The sequence below is a fragment of the Hyla sarda genome, chromosome 1 (assembly GCF_029499605.1).
Source record: "Hyla sarda isolate aHylSar1 chromosome 1, aHylSar1.hap1, whole genome shotgun sequence".
Lineage (NCBI taxonomy): Eukaryota > Metazoa > Chordata > Amphibia > Anura > Hylidae > Hyla > Hyla sarda.
The window spans coordinates 63,240,325-63,256,792 of NC_079189.1; the positions used below are offsets into that span (position 1 = coordinate 63,240,325).

Here is a 16,468-nt window from a genome sequence, read left to right on the forward strand (position 1 = left end):
GTGTTTTGAGTTAAAGCAAAATAGTGCTATTTTTATGTTTCTTATGAGTGTGTTGTTTGGCTATGAAAGGTGTATGTCACGATGCCGGCTGGCAGGTAGTGGATCCTCTGTGCCAGAGAGGGATTGGCGTGGACCGTGCTAGAGGATCGGTTCTAAGTCACTACTGGTTTTCACCAGAGCCCGCCGCAAAGCGGGATGGTCTTGCTGCGGCGGTAGTGACCAGGTCGTATCCCCTAGCAACGGCTCAACCTCTCTGGCTGCTGAAGATAGGCGCGGTACAAGGGAGTAGACAGAAGCAAGGTCGGACGTAGCAGAAGGTCGGGGCAGGCAGCAAGGATCGTAGTCAGGGGCAACGGCAGAAGGTCTGGAATCACAGGCAAGGAACACACAAGGAACGCTTTCACTGGCACTAGGGCAACAAGATCCGGCGAGGGAGTGAAGGGGAAGTGAGGTGATATAGGGAAGTGCACAGGTGTAAACACTAATTGGAACCACTGCACCAATCAGCGGTGCAGTGGCCCTTTAAATCGCAAAGACCCGGCGCGCGCGCGCCCTAGGGAGCGGGGCCGCGCGCGCCGGGACAGAACTGACGGGGAGCGAGTAAGGTACGGGAGCCGGGGTGCGCATCGCGAGCGGGCGCTACCCGCATCGCGAATCGCATCCCGGCCGGAGGTAGTAACGCAGCGCCCCGGGTCCGTGGAACCGACCGGGGCGCTGCAGTGAGGGAAGTGTAGCGAGCGCTCCGGGGAGGAGCGGGGACCCGGAGCGCTCGGCGTAACAGTACCCCCCCCCTTGGGTCTCCCCCTCTTCTTGGGGCCTGAGAACCTGAGGATCAGACTTTTGTCCAGGATATTGTCCTCAGGTTCCCAGGACCTCTCTTCTGGACCACAACCCTCCCAATCTACTAAAAAAAAAGTTCTTCCCCTGACCTTTTTAGAGGCCAAAATCTCTTTGACAGAGAAGATGTCCGAGGAGCCGGAAACAGGAGTGGGAGGAACAGATTTAGGAGAAAAACGGTTGAGGATGAGAGGTTTAAGAAGAGAGACGTGAAAGGCATTAGGGATACGAAGAGAAGGAGGAAGAAGAAGTTTGTAAGAGACAGGATTAATTTGACACAAAACTTTAAAAGGACCAAGATAGCGTGGTCCCAACTTATAGCTCGGGACACGGAAACGGACATATTTAGCGGAGAGCCATACCTTGTCTCCAGGGGAAAAAATGGGAGGAGCTCTTCTTTTCTTATCTGCGAATCTCTTCATGCGAGAAGAAGCCTGTAAGAGAGAATTTTGGGTCTCTTTCCATATGGTGGAAAGATCACGAGAAATTTCATCCACAGCGGGCAGACCAGAGGGCAAGGGGGTAGGGAGGGGGGGAAGAGGGTGACGGCCGTACACCACGAAAAACGGAGATTTGGAGGAAGATTCAGAGATTCTGAAATTATACGAGAATTCGGCCCAAGGTAGAAGATCTGCCCAGTCATCCTGGCGGGAGGAAACAAAATGTCGTAAATAGTCACCCAAGATCTGGTTAATTCTCTCTACTTGTCCATTGGATTGAGGATGGTATGCAGAAGAAAAATTTAATTTAATCTTGAGTTGTTTACAGAGAGCCCTCCAGAATTTAGACACAAATTGGACGCCTCTATCCGAGACGATCTGTGTAGGCAACCCGTGAAGACGAAAAATGTGTACAAAAAATTGTTTAGCCAACTGAGGCGCTGAAGGAAGACCAGGAAGAGGGATGAAATGTGCCATTTTGGAGAATCGATCAACGACCACCCAAATAACAGTGTTGCCATGGGATGGGGGTAAGTCAGTAATAAAATCCATACCAATCAGAGACCAAGGTTGTTCGGGGACAGGTAGAGGATGAAGAAAACCAGCGGGCTTCTGGCGAGGAGTCTTATCCCGGGCACAGATAGTGCAGGCTCGCACAAAGTCCACCACATCAGTCTCTAGAGTCGGCCACCAATAGAAGCGAGAGATGAGTTGCACAGATTTCTTGATGCCCGCATGACCTGCGAGATGGGAGGAGTGACCCCATTTGAGGATCCCAAGGCGTTGGCGTGGAGAAACAAAGGTCTTTCCTGGAGGAGTTTGCCTGATGGAGGCTGGAGAAGTGGAAATCAGGCAGTCAGGAGGAATGATGTGTTGAGGAGAGAGTTCAATTTCAGAGGCATCTGAGGAACGAGAGAGAGCATCGGCCCTAATGTTTTTATCAGCAGGCCGAAAGTGAATTTCAAAATTAAATCGGGCAAAGAACAGAGACCACCTGGCCTGACGAGGATTCAGCCGTTGGGCAGACTGGAGGTAGGAGAGGTTCTTGTGATCGGTGTAAATAATAACTGGAAATCTTGATCCCTCCAGCAGATGCCTCCATTCCTCAAGTGCTAATTTAATGGCTAGAAGCTCTCGATCCCCGATGGAGTAGTTCCTCTCCGCCGGAGAGAAGGTCCTGGAAAAAAAACCACAAGTAACAGCATGCCCGGAAGAGTTTTTTTGTAGAAGGACAGCTCCAGCTCCCACTGAGGAAGCATCAACCTCCAATAGGAAGGGTTTAGATGGGTCAGGTCTGGAGAGCACGGGAGCCGAAGAAAAGGCAGACTTGAGTCGTTTAAAGGCGTCTTCCGCTTGAGGAGGCCAAGACTTGGGATCGGCATTTTTTTTTGTTAAAGCCACAATAGGAGCCACAATGGTAGAAAAATGTGGAATAAATTGCCTGTAATAATTGGCGAACCCCAAAAAACGTTGGATGGCACGGAGTCCGGAGGGGCGTGGCCAATCCAAGACGGCAGAGAGTTTATCTGGGTCCATTTGTAGTCCCTGGCCAGAGACCAAGTATCCTAGAAAAGGAAGAGATTGGCATTCAAACAGACATTTCTCCATTTTGGCATAGAGTTGATTATCACGAAGTCTCTGAAGAACCATACGGACATGCTGGCGGTGTTCTTCAAGATTGGCAGAAAAAATCAGGATATCGTCCAGATATACAACAACACAGGAGTATAGTAGATCACGAAAAATTTCATTAACAAAGTCTTGGAAGACGGCAGGGGCGTTGCATAGACCAAAGGGCATGACCAGATACTCAAAGTGTCCATCTCTGGTGTTAAATGCCGTTTTCCATTCATCCCCCTCTCTGATGCGGATGAGATTATAAGCACCTCTTAAGTCCAGTTTGGTAAAAATATGGGCACCTTGGAGACGATCAAAGAGTTCAGAGATGAGGGGTAGGGGGTAGCGGTTCTTAACCGTGATTTTATTAAGACCGCGGTAGTCAATGCAAGGACGTAGAGAGCCATCTTTTTTGGACACAAAGAAAAATCCGGCTCCGGCAGGAGAGGAGGATTTACGGATAAAGCCCTTTTTTAAATTTTCTTGGACGTATTCAGACATGGCAAGAGTCTCTGGGACGGACAGAGGATAGATTCTGCCCCGGGGTGGAGTAGTGCCCGGGAGGAGGTCAATGGGACAATCATAAGGCCTGTGAGGAGGTAGAGTCTCAGCTTGTTTTTTGCAAAAAACGTCCGCAAAGTCCATATAGGCCTTAGGGAGACCGATTACATGAGGAAGCACAGGGACACGGCAAGGTTTACTGGGAACCGGTTTTAAGCAGTCCTTGGAACAAGAGGGCCCCCAACTCTTGATCTCCCCAGTGGACCAATCCAGGATTGGGGAATGGAGTTGAAGCCAGGGAAGTCCAAGAAGGATTTCAGAAGTGCAATTGGGGAGGACCAACAGTTCAATCCTCTCGTGATGAGATCCGATGCACATTAGAAGGGGCTCCGTGCGGAAACGTATAGTACAGTCCAATCTTTCATTGTTTACACAATTGATGTAGAGGGGTCTGGCGAGACTGGTCACCGGGATGTTGAACCTGTTGACGAGAGAGGCTAAGATGAAATTTCCTGCAGATCCAGAGTCCAGGAAGGCCACAGCAGAGAAGGAGAAGGCAGAGGCAGACATCCGCACAGGCACAGTAAGACGTGGAGAAGCAGAGTAGACATCAAGGACTGTCTCACCTTTGTGCGGAGTCAGCGGACGTCTTTCCAGGCGGGGAGGACGGATAGGACAATCCTTCAGGAAGTGTTCGGTACTAGCACAGTACAGGCAGAGATTCTCCATGCGGCGTCGTGTCCTCTCTTGGGGTGTCAGGCGAGACCGGTCGACCTGCATAGCCTCCACGGCGGGAGGCACAGGAACAGATTGCAGGGGACCAGAGGAGAGAGGAGCCGGGGAGAAGAAACGCCTCGTGCGAACAGAGTCCATATCCTGGCGGAGCTCCTGACGCCGTTCGGAAAAACGCATGTCAATGCGAGTGGCAAGATGGATGAGTTCATGTAGGTTAGCAGGGATTTCTCGTGCGGCCAGAACATCTTTAATGCTGCTGGATAGGCCTTTTTTAAAGGTCGCGCAGAGTGCCTCATTATTCCAGGATAATTCTGAAGCAAGGGTACGGAACTGTACGGCATACTCGCCAACGGAAGAATTACCCTGGACCAGGTTCAACAGGGCAGTCTCAGCAGAAGAGGCTCGGGCAGGTTCCTCAAAGACACTTCGAATTTCCGAGAAGAAGGAGTGTACAGAGGCAGTGACGGGGTCATTGCGGTCCCAGAGCGGTGTGGCCCAAGCCAGGGCTTTTCCAGACAGCAGGCTGACTACGAAAGCCACCTTAGACCTTTCAGTGGGGAACTGGTCCGACATCATCTCCAAGTGTAATGAACATTGGGAAAGAAAGCCACGGCAAAACTTAGAGTCCCCATCAAATTTATCCGGCAAGGATAGTCGTATTCCAGAAGCGGCCACTCGCTGCGGAGGAGGTACAGGAGCTGGCGGAGGAGATGATTGCTGGAGCTGTGGTAGTAACTGTTGTAGCATAACAGTCAGTTGAGACAGCTGTTGGCCTTGTTGCGCAATCTGTTGTGACTGCTGGGCGACCACCGTGGTGAGGTCAGCGACAACTGGCAGAGGAACTTCAGCGGGATCCATGGCCGGATCTACTGTCACGATGCCGGCTGGCAGGTAGTGGATCCTCTGTGCCAGAGAGGGATTGGCGTGGACCGTGCTAGAGGATCGGTTCTAAGTCACTACTGGTTTTCACCAGAGCCCGCCGCAAAGCGGGATGGTCTTGCTGCGGCGGTAGTGACCAGGTCGTATCCCCTAGCAACGGCTCAACCTCTCTGGCTGCTGAAGATAGGCGCGGTACAAGGGAGTAGACAGAAGCAAGGTCGGACGTAGCAGAAGGTCGGGGCAGGCAGCAAGGATCGTAGTCAGGGGCAACGGCAGAAGGTCTGGAATCACAGGCAAGGAACACACAAGGAACGCTTTCACTGGCACTAGGGCAACAAGATCCGGCGAGGGAGTGAAGGGGAAGTGAGGTGATATAGGGAAGTGCACAGGTGTAAACACTAATTGGAACCACTGCACCAATCAGCGGTGCAGTGGCCCTTTAAATCGCAAAGACCCGGCGCGCGCGCGCCCTAGGGAGCGGGGCCGCGCGCGCCGGGACAGAACTGACGGGGAGCGAGTAAGGTACGGGAGCCGGGGTGCGCATCGCGAGCGGGCGCTACCCGCATCGCGAATCGCATCCCGGCCGGAGGTAGTAACGCAGCGCCCCGGGTCCGTGGAACCGACCGGGGCGCTGCAGTGAGGGAAGTGTAGCGAGCGCTCCGGGGAGGAGCGGGGACCCGGAGCGCTCGGCGTAACAGTGTAGTTATAATATTTCTAGTAGTTATAATATTTCTAGTTCTAGTAGGAAAGCTGGGCTGGCCGGTTAGGCAGGATTTTTGTTCTTTTATTTAAATGTAAAGTTTGGGTTTATGTTATTTCATGTTGTTGTTTTTTTGTTATGGCAAAGTTGTGCTGGTTTATGTTTTGTTATGATTTATATTTTTCTAATAAAAGATTTACAGGATATAACTCAGGATCAGTACAGGATAAGAAATGTAATGTATGTACACAGTGACCTCACCAGCAGAATAGTAAGTACAGCTCTGGAGTATAATACAGGATATAACTCAGGATCAGTACAGGATAAGTAATGTAATGTATGTGTACACAGTGATCTCACAGTGGGGTCTGGTGAAGAACATAGCGGTCTGGAGGTATCCAGAGAGGTCAGAGTTGGACAAAAGGGTCTGGTGGAGGACAGAGTGGTCATGGATGGACAAAGGGGTCAGGGATGGACAGAGGGGTCTGGCGAATTACAGAGAGGTCAGGGATGGATAGAGGGGTCTGGTGGAGTACAGAGGGGTAAAGGGTGGACAGAGGGGTCTGAAGTAGTACAGTAGGGTTTGTGGGGGTGTGGCTTGTCACCAGGTAGGGTTTTTTTTTCAGAATTTTCCCTATATATTGTCTTTGCTGTAAGGACCTTACAGTGAGGACAATACAGAGGGATCAGATAAAACAAATGCCATTAAAGTTTTTTTATTAGCCTGGATAGGCATTTTAGTCCAGACCTGCATAATACGGACTCTAGTATTACCCCATCTGCATAAAACAAACCTCAGTAAGAACCCCCCATATCGGCACCCCTTGCATAATACAGAGACAGACCCCAGAATCCCCCTCCCTAGTCGTTCACTCTTACTTTCCTTCTCCATCTGGATTGGACCTCCATGAAGAGTTCTCCCAGCTCTGACTTGTATCTGCAGAATCTGATGTACACACATTTTAGGCTCCTTTCTCCAGCACCATCCCCACCTCTATACAAACTCCCCATCAATATTGCCCACTTTGTGCCCCCATACACACATATTGCCCCCTCACACGCGTGCGCATAGCCTCCATACTCCCTTAACCCCTTAAGGACCAATCCCATTTTGACCTTAAGGACCAGGCTTTTTTGTTTTTTCCTCCTCGTTTTCTAAAAATCATAACTCTTTATTTTTTTTCATTAACAGACTAGTATATGAGGACTTGTTTTTTGCGTGACCAGTTGTCCTGCATAATGACATCACTCATTTTACCATAAAATGTATGGCACAACCCAAAAAAATACTACTGTGTGGGGAAATTAAAATGAAAACCTGCAATTTAGCAAATTTTGGAAGGTTTAGTTTTCACGCCGCACAATTTACAGTAAAAATGACATGTGTTTTTTTTTATTCTGTGGGTCAATACGATTAAAATGATACCAATGATTACATACTTTTCTATTATTTATGCGCTAAAAAAAATCTCAAACTTTTTAACCACCTATATTTTGATGACCTATAACTATTTCATTTTTTTTCAGGGTTTGTGGGGGTGTGGCTTGTCACCAGGTAGGGTTTTTTTTTCAGAATTTTCCCTATATATTGTCTTTGCTGTAAGGACCTTACAGTGAGGACAATACAGAGGGATCAGATAAAACAAATGCCATTAAAGTTTTTTTATTAGCCTGGATAGGCATTTTAGTCCAGACCTGCATAATACGGACTCTAGTATTACCCCATCTGCATAAAACAAACCTCAGTAAGAACCCCCCATATCGGCACCCCTTGCATAATACAGAGACAGACCCCAGAATCCCCCTCCCTAGTCGTTCACTCTTACTTTCCTTCTCCATCTGGATTGGACCTCCATGAAGAGTTCTCCCAGCTCTGACTTGTATCTGCAGAATCTGATGTACACACATTTTAGGCTCCTTTCTCCAGCACCATCCCCACCTCTATACAAACTCCCCATCAATATTGCCCACTTTGTGCCCCCATACACACATATTGCCCCCTCACACGCGTGCGCATAGCCTCCATACTCCCTTAACCCCTTAAGGACCAATCCCATTTTGACCTTAAGGACCAGGCTTTTTTGTTTTTTCCTCCTCGTTTTCTAAAAATCATAACTCTTTATTTTTTTTCATTAACAGACTAGTATATGAGGACTTGTTTTTTGCGTGACCAGTTGTCCTGCATAATGACATCACTCATTTTACCATAAAATGTATGGCACAACCCAAAAAAATACTACTGTGTGGGGAAATTAAAATGAAAACCTGCAATTTAGCAAATTTTGGAAGGTTTAGTTTTCACGCCGCACAATTTACAGTAAAAATGACATGTGTTTTTTTTTATTCTGTGGGTCAATACGATTAAAATGATACCAATGATTACATACTTTTCTATTATTTATGCGCTAAAAAAAATCTCAAACTTTTTAACCACCTATATTTTGATGACCTATAACTATTTCATTTTTTCGTATAAGCGGCGGAATGAGGGCTCATTTTTTGCACCATGATCTGTAATTCTTATTGATACCACATTTGTGTATATAAAACTTCTACATTTTTTATAAAATTTTTTTTATAAAATGTGACCAAAAAATTTTGCACTTCTTTTTTTTTTTTTCTTTTACGTTCAAGCCGTTCACCATACGGAATCAATAACATTATATTTTAATCGTTCAGAGATTTAGGCACGCAGCAATACCAAATATGTCTATTAATTATTATTTTTTTACACTTTTGGTGGGTAAAATGGGGAAAAAAAAGGACATTTTACATCTTTATTGGGAGAGGGGATTTTTCACATATTTTATTTTATTTTTACACTTTAATAGTCCCCATAGGGGACTATTTATAGCAATCCTTTGATTGCTAATACTTTTCAGTGCTATGCATCAGTGTTATCGATCATCTTCTGCTCTGGTCTGCTCGATCTCAGACCAGAGCAGGAGACCCGTGGAAGGCTGCGGAGGCAGGTGAGGGGACCTCCGTGCGCCGTTCTGGATGATCGGATCACCGCGGCAGCACTGCGGGCGATCCAATCATCCATATTTCTGACCACACTACCACAGATGCCGTGATCTGTATTGATCACGGTATCTGAGGGGTTAATGGTAGACATCCGCGCGATCGCGGATGTCGGCCATTACCGACGGGTCCCGGGCCAGGACCAGCCGCGCATGATCCGAGCATCGCTTCGATGTTCGCGGTCATGTACAGGACATAAATATACATCCTGGTGCGCTAAGTACCGCAGCACCAGGACGTAAATTTTCGTCCTTGGTCATTAAGGGGTAAAGGATTTTTTCCTCCTCACCTTCTAAAAGCCATAACGCTTTCAATTTTTCACCTACAGACCCATCTGTGGCTTGTTTTTTACACCACCAATTGTACTTTGTACTGACATCAATCATTTCACCAACAAATCTACTGTGAAACAAAAAAATATTTGGGGGTGAAATAAAAAAAAATGATTTTGTAATTTTGGAGGCTTCTGTTTCTACACAGAGCACTTTTTGTTAGCAATGACACCATTACCCTTATTCTGTAGGTCCATACAATTAAAGTGATACCCAGTTCATAAAAGTTTTGTTTTAATTTAATAACTTACTTTACAATTTTTTTTTTACAAAATTTTTTTTTTTCGTAAACAGGAATGCATAGGGGCTAATTTATTGTGTGATCTGTAGTTTTTATCGGTACCATTTTTTTTTTTTTAGGGAGTTTCTGATTAATTTTTTCTGGTATATGAAGTGACCAAAAATGCCCAATTCTGGAATTAGTTTTTCTTTTTTAACATGTATGTCATTGACCATGCAGTTTAATTTACGTTATATATTAATAGTTTGGACATTTATGCAAGATCGATGCGGGGTCTCTGACTTATATACATACCTGCAGTCCGGCACCCGGTCCCTCTGAAGATCTTCTACTGTCTTCTCTAAATTGCGCGCTGAAGGCAGGCCCGCTGGCTGGATTTGAATATTCATGGTTGCTGGTCATGTGAGCGCATGTGCCTACTGAGCACTCAAGTGACCAGCTATGAGGAATGTTCAAATCCAGCTGGCAGGCCCGCCTTCAGCGCGCAATTTAGAGAAGACAGTAGAAGATCTTCAGAGGGATTGGGCGCCAGACTGCAGGTATGTATATAAGTATGAGACCCCACATCTGTCTTCTGTTCACCCGCACTATAACCCAGTATATTGGTTGACCGTTCTCCTTTAAGGATGCAGGACGTACCTGTACGCCCTGGTCCCATTACCAGGATTTGAAGCATGCTCACAAGCTGAGCTCGCTTCAAACCCAGTGGGTCCTGACTGCTATCTGCAGCCAGGACCCAAGCTTAATGCCAGGCACCGTGGAACAGTTGATGCCAGGCATCAACCCTTTAGACGCCACAATCAAAGTTGATTGCGGAGTCTAAAATTTAAGTAAAATTATACTGGCAGCTCAGTGGAGCTGATCAGAACCATTGCGGTGAAACAGCGATATCCCGATCCGCTGTGTGGAGGACAGGAGGGCCCTTTCCTGCCTCCTCGACGTCCGATCGGTCCCCTGATGCTCCAACCAGGTTCTACAGGCTGGAGCAGCAGAGCACCGATAACACTGATCAATGTTATGCTATAGCATGGCACTGATCGGTATATGCAATCAAAAGATTGCATGTTATAGCCCCCTAGGGGGGCAAAAAAAAAAGTGTTGAAAAAAAAGTTAATAAAAGTGAATTAACCCCTTCCTAATAAAAGTTTGAATCCCCCCTTTTCTGATTTTTAAGTAAAATAATGTAAAAAATATATATCTGAAGGATAGGGGATAAGTTATAGATCTTGGGGAATCCGACTGCAGGGGCCCTCTGCGATCTCCTGTACAGGGCTGTGGCGGTCTACAGAAAGCGCCTTGTCGTTCCTAGTAGGAAGCCATGGCAGACACACCCCCTCAATGTATTTTGATGGGATACGTGGAGGGGGTGTGTCAGCCAATGCATCATGCGGGGACAGACATGCCCCCTTCCAGCATACTGCCGCGGTACCGTACAGGAGATTTCAGGGGGTAAGGTAATACACATACACAGCCCCATATACACATACACATCCCCTATACCAGTGTTTCCCAACCAGGGTGCCTCCAGCTGTTGCAAAACCACAACTCCTAGCATGCCCGGAAAGCATGTGGTTTTGCAACAGCTGGAGGCACCCTGGTTGGGAATCACTGCCCTATGCACACATATACACTGTTCCCATACACAGCCCCCATATACACACTCATACGCAGCCCTCCATGCACACACATAGACAGCCCTCCATGCACACAGCCCCCAATAAGTTAATACCTCATTTATAAACACAGATGGCTGCTGCAGCTCCTCCATTGAGGTGCCAAGCAGGGAGAGGGACAGACACGACGGCCGATGTCATTGGCCGGCGTCTTCTCACACTGGCTGCTGGTTATTGACTTGCCAAGCACAGGCACGTCTCATTCTAGAAGCCAGTGCTGTAACACGGACTGCATCACGGCCCCCGACCCCAGCCACACCTCCAGCCCCTCCCCCCATTCAAGGCCAGAGCAGCCCCAGTAATAAAAAAAAATAACGTTACGGCAGCTGGCCGACTCTCTGCTTAGGCAGTGCTTAACTACCTGAACAGTCTGTCCGCCCGCCGTGCCCGATTGCCAGTCCGGCCCTGGTGGTAGATGACGTGGGCCGTGCCAGGGAGCGGAGTCTAAGGTGCCGCTGGTTTTCACCAGAGCCCACCACAAAGCGGGATGGTCTTGCAGCGGCAGGCGGCACCCAGGTTGCTACCCCTGGCATGACTCGACCACACAGGCGGCTGGGGAGGTACGAGGCACAGGAGGAATATGGCAAGTCGTGGTCTGGATAGCAGGAGGTCAGGGCTGGCGGCACAGGTGCAGAGTCAGAAACGTAGCAGGAGGTCTATAGGCAGGTGGCGAAGGAGCAAGGTCAGGTCATGGAACAAAGGGGTCAGGAACACAGCAAGGCACGACACTGGAGAGCTTTCTCTAGGGCACAATGGCAACAAAGATCTGGCCAGGGTTAGTGGGAGGAGCAGATACTTATAGACAGGGTGCAGGTGATGGTGATAATTACGGGCACACTGGCCCTTTAAATCTTAGAGCTCCGGCACACACGCACCATAGGAGGCGGGGGCATGTGCTGGTGCTGCGAGTGGACTGGATGGACAACAGAGAGCAAAGGATCACGGGCTGGGATTCTCATGCGGGCGCGTCCCGAGATGCGAATCCTGGCCCCGCCGACTGAGGAGGAGAGGGAAGGAAAGCACTCATGGCCAGCATGTCTGGCCGGAGCGCTGGATGTAACAATTTGCTCCTAACATGGACAGAGGTGTCAGCAGAGAGCTCTGTGGTCAGACAGAAAAGAACTTAAAATAGACAAGAACTTCCTTTGGATCAGCTGATAACTACTGGAAGGATAAAGATTTTTTAATAGAAGTAATTTACAAATCTGTTTACCTTTCAGGCACCAGTTGATTTACAAAAAAAAAATAAAAAATTTCTTCAGTGGAGTACCCCTTTAACTATATGAATATAACTCTTTTGTCAGTGCTGCGAATCATCAGATAAGAGATAAATTCACCTCTACTACATCTGTTAGAGTAGTGTTTACCAACCAGTGTGTCTCCAGCTGTTGCAAAACTACAACTCCCAGCATTGGGAGTTGTAGTTTTTCAACAGCTGGAGGCACATTACTTGGGAAACACTCTGCTAGAGAAATGCATGTCTGAAGTATCTACCTCAAAACTGAACAGAGCAGTAACAGAGACAGACATAACCTGTGTTGGTAAACCTATGCAAATTAGGCGGAGACGTCATTGTTTTTTTCGTCTATTTCCTTGACCTGACTTATATATACAAGAGAAGGGTGAGGGGTAAAGATTTGGGTGCAGCTTGAAGCACACAATGCACTGAGCCTTGGGGAACATACTGTATACTGGTTAGGGACAGTTAACCAACTAGCCCCAGAATCCCAGAGACCTGAGAGGAGACAACTATTGTAAGTCAATTTTCATTTTTTCTCGGAGATATGAGAGAAGGTGCATGTAAAGTCATGTGTCCGCGCTGAATTGTCACATTAACCATGTGAAAGTCATCCTGGATCGGATTGCATTTCATTGGAGTGCTGCAATATCTTTTCTTGTTCTACATGTGACCTGGGATTAAGGTGAAATTTGCTAGACTACTGCTTCCTTTACTTGTATTTTATAGATAGATAGATATAATATAGATAGATAGATAGATATGATAAAGATAGATAGATAGATATTAGTGATGAGCGGCATTGCCCATATTTGAATTTGTGATATTTCGCCAATATATAGATTAATATTTGTCTTATATTCGCAAATTTGCATATTCGTTATATTCGCATATTTGCGTATTCGAGGAAGAAAACAGTGAGGGGGTGGGCAACTTTACTATTGGTTGCTAGGGATGTTGTTGATAACCTCTGACAAGTGTATTTGCATTATTCTAATTGGCCCACAAGTGAAAAGAAGGAATATGCACATATGCGGAAAAAAGTGAATATTCGTAATTTCGAATTTATTCACAATATTCGCGAATTCGCGATAAAAATTTGAAATGCGAAAATTCGCACCCAACTCTAATAGATATGACATAGATAGTGAGATAGAAGACAGATATGACATAGATAGATAGGTAGATATGACTTAGATAGATAGATAGATAGATAGATATGAAATAGATAGATATGAGAGATAGATAATAATATAGATAGATAGATATGAAAGATAGATAGATATGAAATAGATAGGTAGATATGAGATAGATAGATAAATATGAGATAAAAAAGATAGAGGAGCAGCACAACTGGTCAAAGTCCAAAAGTAAAGGGGTCCACGCTGAAAAAAGACCTTGGTGAGGGGTCCCACTTGTAGTAAAAAAAAAAAACAGTGTCCAGCAGCACACGAAGTGGTGAAAAAATCAGTGATTGTTTTATTTACATCACCAGAAAAAACAGAAGCAACGTTTCTGCGGCCTCACGCCGCCATTCTCAAGCTTGAGAACGGCGGCGTGAGGCCGCGGAAACGTTGCGTCTGTTTTTTCTGGTGATGTAAATAAAACAATCACTGATTTTTTCACCACTTCGTGTGCTGCTGGACACTAATTTTTTTTAGATAGATAGATAGATAGATATAGAAAAAGCAGGGTGGGCTGCACCTCAAAGAAGTGTGAGCATAGGTGCACGCAGCGGCTGGTCCCAGGTCCCGGGTCCGTATCGCTAGAAGAACAGATTTGCTGCAGCACACAGAGTAGTGTCAAGTGGTTTATTTCATTCCAATTGCTACGTTTCAACCGCACATGCGGCCTTTTTCAAGCACAAGTGCTTGTGCTTGAAAAAGGCCGCATGTGCGGTTGAAACGTAGCAATTGGAATGAAATAAACCACTTGACACTACTCTGTGTGCTGCAGCAAATCTGTTCTTCTAGATAGATAGATATATATGAGATAGATAGATCGATTTGAGATAGATAGATATGAAATAGATGGATAGATATGAAATAGATAGATATAAGATAGATAGATATGAAATAGGCAGACAGACAGATAGATAGATAGATAGACAGATATATATGATATAGATAGACAGATAGATAGATAGATAGATAGACAGACAGATAGATAGATAGATAGATAGATTTGATATGATATAGATAGACAGATAGATAGATATTTAGACACTGAAGAGAAAAATGTGTCCTTACTGCCATTTAGTATTACTGACAGCTAAACTTCGCCCTACATTTTACAGCATCAAAATAAAATCTGATACATTATATAATATTACATAATGTTAAATAATATGTGTCTTATATTTCGGAAGGGAGAAGCACAATGGTCAGCTCATCACGTTTGCAGATTCAAGGAACAATATTTCAGACATATTTTAATCATAGCAGATAAGCAAATAGCAAGCCTGTTATATCACATTAGTACTAAAAACCTATAGCAATGATGAAGAAACAACTATGGTGTAACTAGCAGTAATGTACTTTGGGTTCAGCCTGGGGGATGTATGGGATTTTAGAAGAGAATTCAGAAAGTCTTCCGGCTGAGTAGAGATCTTCTGCGGTAACTTACAATGAGAAACATCCCTGTTATGAAAATAGTAATTATTTAATAAAGGAAATTTGTTGACATTTGCATTCACAAGATGCCATTGGAAGAAGCTGCTTCATAGTGAAATGTACATTGGGTTTTGGATGACCCCTCTTATTTCTGACATGCCTCTATGGCGTCATTGATTTCTTTATTATGTGATGTATTGTTATATTATAGATTAAGATTTATCAGTCTTTAAGGGGTATTTCCATTAAAATCCATGTAGTTAAACTTGTAGGGCACCTCAAGTAAAATATTTGTGCAAATATTTTCATTTTGCAAATTTGCCTTCTTCTCTTTTGTTCCCATTGCAGAAAGCTTGTTGTCTAGGTTACAGGCCACCACTCAAGAAGTGGTCTGACTGGTACATATACATCAAATATGTCTTCTACAATGTAGCTGTGGTCAGGGTTATATATATATATATATATATATATATATATATATATATATATAGGAAATGGAGCAGCACTCTCAGAAGCAAGAAAATCTGTGGGTGCAAGCAGTCTCAGGGACCCCAGTCCTGGGTCCAAAAATTTGTAAAGAAAAAGAAGTGGCTGCAGCACACCGGAGTATGAAAAACGAAAAAGTGTTTATTCCAGCTAAAAACAAGACAACGTTTCTGTGGTCTCACATGACTTGAGATAGGTGGTGCGAGACCACAGAAACGTCGTCTTATTTTTAGCTGGAATAAATACTGTTTCATTTTTTATACTCCGGTGTGCTGCAGCCACTTCTTTTTCTTTACATCTATATCTATATCTATATCTATATCGCTGCCAACAAGGGGAGGAAAGGAGCAGGAATTTCAGAAGGAGGTTAGTTTTCTTAAAGGAAATCTGTCAGCAGTGTCACCTGCACTAACCTGTTGGTACTGATGACAACAGTACTCACCTTGTCCCATTCCGTAGTGGGGATCTCCTGTAATCTTGTCCATTAGCTTCGCTCCGTGGCACGGGCGGAGCTAAGTGAAGTCACCGCTGCTGCAAGACCCAGTGGAGAGCAGCAGCGGCTTGGGGCATGGGCGGAGCTTAGTGATGTCACCGCTGCTGTTCTCTGCTGGGTCCCGCTGCTAGAGAACAGCAGCGGTGACATCACTAAGCTCCGCCCATGCCCCAAGCCGGGTGCCCTGAGCGGAGCTAATGGACAAGATAACAGGAGATCCCCACCACGGAATTGTACAAGGTAAGTACCGTTGTCAGCAGTGTCACCTGCACTAACCTGTTGGAACCGACAGGTAGTGCAGGTGACACTGATGACAACAGTATTCACCTTTTCCCCGTAGCGGGGATCTCCTGTAATCTTTTCCATAAGCCTCGCTCCGGGCACCCGGCTTGAAGCACGGGCGGAGCTTAGTGACGTCACCGCTGCTGCGAGACCCAGCGGAGAGCAGCAGCGGCTTGGGGCATGGCCGGAGCTTAGTGATGTCACCGCTGCTGTTCTCTGCTGGGTCCCGCTGCTAGACAACAGCAGCAGTGACATTTTTTTTGTATTAAAAATACCGGCAATGCAATTGCCGGTATTTATCCAATCAATCCTCCAACTCCCGGAATGTTGGCTGTCCGGGACGGCTGGGAGTTCTAGCTTTGCAACAGCTGGAGGCACC

General features: G+C 46.0%; 1 protein-coding gene across 3 annotated transcripts in view; it reads left to right on the top strand.

The window, feature by feature from the left end:
• The window catches only part of LOC130354755 (uncharacterized), a 75,054-nt gene that overhangs the window by 14,511 nt on the left and 44,075 nt on the right, over window positions 1-16,468 (top strand). The gene's annotated exons all lie outside the window — the stretch shown is intronic.